Below are 5898 nucleotides of genomic sequence, written 5' to 3'. Positions count from 1 at the left end.
GTGAGGTTGGCCCAGGATTGGGCAGTGTTCCGTTCTGCTGTGCATAAGGTCCCTATGGATTGGTACCACCTCGATGGCACCTAACAACAAAAACAACCCTTAGATAGGGAGGGTTCCCTATATGAGTCTTTTAAAAAGTTGAGCTATTTTTCCCAGGAACCTCCTCCAGAAGATGTTCCCTTAAATTTTACTGTTCTGAAACACACACTCTTTCTTAAATGAATCATGGCAAGAAAATAAGGGAATTTAATGAATGAAGTTCTAATTCCTGGTGATGAAGTTGGACTTTCCTCAATACAGGAGTACTGAGGAATCTGGCTCCCTCAGTGATATTGGGATTCTGAAAATAAGGAAGAAAGGAAATTGTCTTTGGTATACTTTCACAATGTCTGCCACAGTGTAACCCTTCCAGATTCAGGTCAAAGCCCATTCACTCCTTTAAGCCTTTTTTGATATTTTGATCCAACTGTTACTCTCCCTTGCTTGAATTCAGTATTTTTACCCTTTATTTTCTATCATTGGTAAGTCTCTTATTAACTCTGTAAACATCTGAGGGTTGAAAAAGTGTCTAATACAACTATAGTGGCTAACTTAGTTTTTTATACACATTTAGTAGTTGACAGATTTTTTTTTTTTATTAATTGAAATTGTCCACATGGTAATGAATTTTCATTACTATATAAAAGATAAATGACTCTTTTAAAAGCCAAAGTAACATAACATTTGATTAAAGGTGCATTGAGGATTACGAATTAAATGATATAATGTCTGAGATACAGTGGTGAGGAAGAGTGGGAGACAGAGGAGACATAATTGGCAAAGGAGGGCAATAGGGTCAGGATAATTCATTTTACTATTCTCTTTACTTGTGCATCTGTTTAATTTTTATTTCATAACAACAATATAAAAGTGCACAGGAAAGCTCAGATGTGGGAAAAGACCGCTTATGGCTTTGTCTCTTTTTCTAGGTCTAACCCTAGTTCTGTCCTCAAATGAGTAACCTATCTTTTTATTGAGAATAGCTAGTTCGTTCTGACCGGTCCTATTGTTTCCCACAAATCAATATTTCTATTGCATTGTTTGAGATTGTGCTTCGTATGTCTCACAAGTGGTTTAACACAGAGGCTCTTGTGGCTACACCTGAGTGGAGGGTGCTTACTGAATGATTGAAAGAATGTGAGCCTAGGAACAGAATAGATAATAACAAAAAGCAACATCTTACTGTAAATGATAGAGTGTTCTTATTGGATTCTACATGAAGATTGCAAATTATCATGAGCTGTTGTGTCTGTTCATTTATGAATTGTGAGTTGGCTTTCATTTCTTAAGATACACAGATGTTATCCATCATTATAAACCTGACTCTATAGAGCTGAGATCTCTTCTTAACACATCAAATTACATTTAATAAGAAACATAAGCATTTCGGACTTGGAGTAAGAATCTTGTTTCTATATAAAATTATAGAATAAGGAAGACTTTTAGAAAGAGGGGTATGGATGAGAAAGACAAGCATCAAAGTAAGAAAGAAAAAAGATGGATGGAAGTGAGCTGGTGGAAAAGGGAAAGAAATGACATATTTTCCTTTCAAGTCTGTGCCTAGCTCTTATTTGAGTATAGCAATTTGATTCATGCTTATCCTCTGTGTCTGATTTATTACTGATTTCATCATGAGTGCCCAGCTGCACTGGCTTTTGCCCATTTGTCTCCAAGGTAGTGAAACCACCATCCACACAATGACTCTACCAGTTGACCCTGTTAGCACGTTTAACTCTCAACTTAAACGTCTTCTTTTGCTAGTTATTTTTAGATTTATTGTTGTATGGGCTGGATATGTTGTAGAGCAATATGATACCTATGGAATGTTCTGCACTGTGTAAATCAATCACCTTAATAGCATCTCTGGGTGAAACCAGGGGCAGAAAGGACAGGATGAAATGGGGACAGAGAGTAGGTTAGAGAATACAGGCGACAGACAACAAAGGGTGACAGAAACAGGTGAAAATTAAGAACAGAACGTGAGAAGAGAGACAAAGCAAGTGAAGAAATGACTTTCTAATGAAAGAGGAAAAACTGAAAATGAAAATTTAAGCATGAATAAAGGAAAAAAAGCATAATTAAGAGAGAAAATAATTCTAAAATGTAAGGCGCATGGGTAAACAAATCCAGTTAATAAATTTGTGTTTATAGAACCAAGTTTAAAAAAACCAAACATAGAATACTAAAAATCTTTCTTAGTCATGAAGTAACATGAATGCATCTTAATAAAGAAAATCCTTTATGGTGTCCTAAAGACAGGCACTGAACATCAAAGAAAATTTGTTTGGGACACTAGAATCTCTGGGTTCCCAGGTAGGATTTCCAGGGGTTATTGAAAACTGGTCAGGACTAAGAATAATTAAATATATATATACAACAGTGATCAGATGTTATTATGAAGATTTGTAGAAGAACCAGATTTGGAGGCTTATATTAGGATAAATAAAACCAAAAATATTCCTTACAACAAAGTGCTCTTTTCAATTTTCACTACCAATTAGTTAAATACCGGACCACATTGCCTTCTTCCACTGCTTATGGGAAGACATCTTTAGGTACTTATTTTTCATTTATTTGATATCTTGTCTCCACATTCCTTATCTCTATGTGTCTCTGATTGAGTCAATAAATGAACAAAGATTTTGATCTTTCCCTGATATCTTGTGGTAGAGTATCACATACAGAGATGCACTGCTGAAACCCTTTTCTTTTTTGAACATTTTGTTGTGGTTTGGGGAAAGTTAACAGATTAGTTTCCCATTCAACAATTCATATACATTTTTTTTCATGACATCAGTTACAATCTCCTTAATGTAGCAGCACTCTTTCCATGTCATCCTTGGGTTCCCCATTTCTATTCACCCAGATTGCCTTGCTTCTTCCTGCCTTCTGAAATTTGTTTTTGGGCAAATTCTGCCTGTTTGGTTTCCTATGGTTGATTTTTCTTATGAGCACATTTCTCATGGGTGTTATTGTTCACTTCACATGCCTGTCTGTCATTTAACTGTAAGATACTACCCCAGAGGGTGGGTTCTTTTCAGATTTGAAGGTTGTTTATGGTCCATAGTTTTAGGGGTTCCACTAGTCTCTATCAGACCAATAATTATTTTATTAAGATTTTGAATTTTGTTCTAAATTTATTTCTACCCTGTCCAGGACTGTCTATTGTTATTCTGAGCAGAGTAGTTGGCAGTAGTATTTAAGTACCAGCTAGTTCTAGTCTCAAGCTAAAGGAGTCTAAACTAATTGTTTCCTTGGAGCTTTGATTTTCTTCACTATGCTTTGCTTTGCACGGGGAGATACTAATAGTTGTATCTTAGATGACCACTCGCAAGATTTCAAGACCCCAATTACTAATTCCTCACTAAAGCAGAATGAAGAACATTGTCTTATGGACTATGTTATTTCAATTGACTTAGATGTTCCCTAAGACTTCAGTCTAAATCCTTAAGCCCAGTCACCCAACCCCTTTAGGTGTTTGGTTATGACTAAGAAATTTGCATTATTTTGTCCTCTGTATCTTCTATTATGGAGTCCTGGTGTGGCACTGTTGGATAAGCACTGGACTGCTAAACACAAGGTCAGTGGTTCAAACCCACCAGTTGTTCTTAGGAAAGCCTATGCAGTGTCCCTATGAGTTTGATTAAATTTGATTTAACAATAACAATACACTCTACTATATACTTAGCTATATTTGTGGTGGTGTTTGTGGTTATGTGCATTGGAATCAGTCCCAACCCATGTTGTTGTTAAGTGCCGTCAAATCAGTTCCAACACATAGCGACCCTTTATAGGGTTTCCAAGGAGATACTAGTGAGCTTGAACGGCCAAACTTGGTGGTTCAAATTGACATTTCAGTCCAGCGCATTAACTCATAGTGCTGCACCTTTATAGGGCTTTTGAGGCTGTAAATCTTTATAGGAGCAGAAAGCCTCATCTTTCTTCCATGGAGCAACTGGTAGATTCAAACTGCTGACATTGAGGTTAGTAGTCCAGCTCATAATCCACTATGCTAACAGAGCTCCTTAAGTATATTTGCAGTATATACAAACGTGTATGTGGGAATATCCACTGCCAAACCTATATATGTTCATGAGTGTATTATAATGTTATTAAATGCTGTCGAGTCTATTCTGATTTATAGCGACCCTATATAGGTTTAGAGGAGCAGCTACTGCATTTGAACCACCGACCAGTTCAAACCGACCTTATGTCATACTGTATCTGTTGATTTTACACATCTTTTTATATGGTGGTGGTGGTGGTTTTGTCTGTCTTACTGGAACTTTTTTCTTACCAACATCATCTCTTATAATGTCTTTTTGTTGTTGATATGTTGTATGTTTTTGAGTCATTTCCAACTCATAGACCCTATATATGGTTTCCGAGGTTGAAAACCTTTAAGGAAGCAGCCAGTTTCGTGTTTCTCTCATGGAGTGACTGGTAGACTCAAACTGCTTACCTTGCAGTTAGCAGCCTAACTCTTAACCCACTACATTACCAGAGCTCTTTTCTAATTATGTATATATTCATACATTATTGTTTATTGTTACTGTTATTTCAGGACTGTGTATGTAATAGTATGTACTGTTGTCTTTTATTCTTGCATATCTCTCAGTATCTTCCTTTACTTTGGTCATGTGAGGACCTCCCTTTATTGTGTATTGTCTTTTCCTTCAACCGAGTTAACATGTCTACTATCTATTCAGTGATTTTCCCTCACTTGTCTCCCATCCCTGACAATATCAAGGAATGTTTCTTTTTATGAGTAAACCTTTTCTTGACTTCTTATAATAGTGATCACATACCTTATCCTTTTGTAATTGATTTATTTTACTCAGCATAATGTTCTCTAGTTAATAAATGTGAGATTTTTCATGGATTCATTGTTATTTAAAGAATAAATGTGCATAGTATTCTATTGTGTGTTTGCACAATTGTTTTCTTATTCATTCATCTTTTGATAAGTACTTAGGTTGTTTTCATCTTTTTGCTATTGTGAATAATGAGTGTTGCAATGAACATGTATGTATTTGTGTTATAGCTCGTATTTCTATAGGATATATATCTACTAGTGAAGTTGCTGAATCATATATTTCTCTTTCCAACTTTTTAGTCCTGATTTGGCACTATAGGGTAAGCACTGTTAGGTTAGCAGTTCAAACCCACCAATCACTCTTCAAAATTCTATGTTGTTGTTGTTGTGCTAGGTGGCATCAAGTCAGGACTAACTCAGAGTGACCCTATGCACAACAGAATGAAATACTACTTGGTCCTGGGCCAACCTCACAATCATTGCTACGTTTGAGCCCATTGATGCTGCCACTGTGCCAATCCATCTCATTGGGGGTCTTTCTTTTTTTCTCCGACCCTCCAGTTTACCAAACATGGTATCCTTCTCCAATATATCCCTCCTGACAATATGTCTGAAGTATGAAAGATGAAGGTTGGCCATCCTGGCTTCTAAGGACCACTCTGGCAGTACTTCTTCCAACACAGATCTATTTGTTCTTTTGGAAGAACTTTTAATATTCTTCTTCATCACCATAACTCAAATGCATCAAATTGTCTATATGGTCTTCCTTATTTACTATACAACTTTTGCATGCATATGAAGTTACTGAAAATAAAAGGTTTCTATCAGTCAGAACTGACTCAATCACACAGCAGCAACAAGAAGGAAAACCAGTTAATACCAATATTATTCAAATTTATTTACCATCCACTAAAGAAAATTGAAGAATTCTACGAACTTCTTCTATCTGAAATTGATCAGGCATGCAATCAAGATGCATTGATTTGAATACAAAAGCTGGAAACAGACAGGAAGGACAGCAAGTTGGAAATATGGCCTTGTTG

The sequence above is a fragment of the Chrysochloris asiatica genome, unplaced genomic scaffold (assembly GCF_000296735.1).
Source record: "Chrysochloris asiatica unplaced genomic scaffold, ChrAsi1.0 scaffold00063, whole genome shotgun sequence".
Classification (NCBI taxonomy): domain Eukaryota; kingdom Metazoa; phylum Chordata; class Mammalia; order Afrosoricida; family Chrysochloridae; genus Chrysochloris; species Chrysochloris asiatica.
This window is presented reverse-complemented; position numbering follows the sequence as displayed.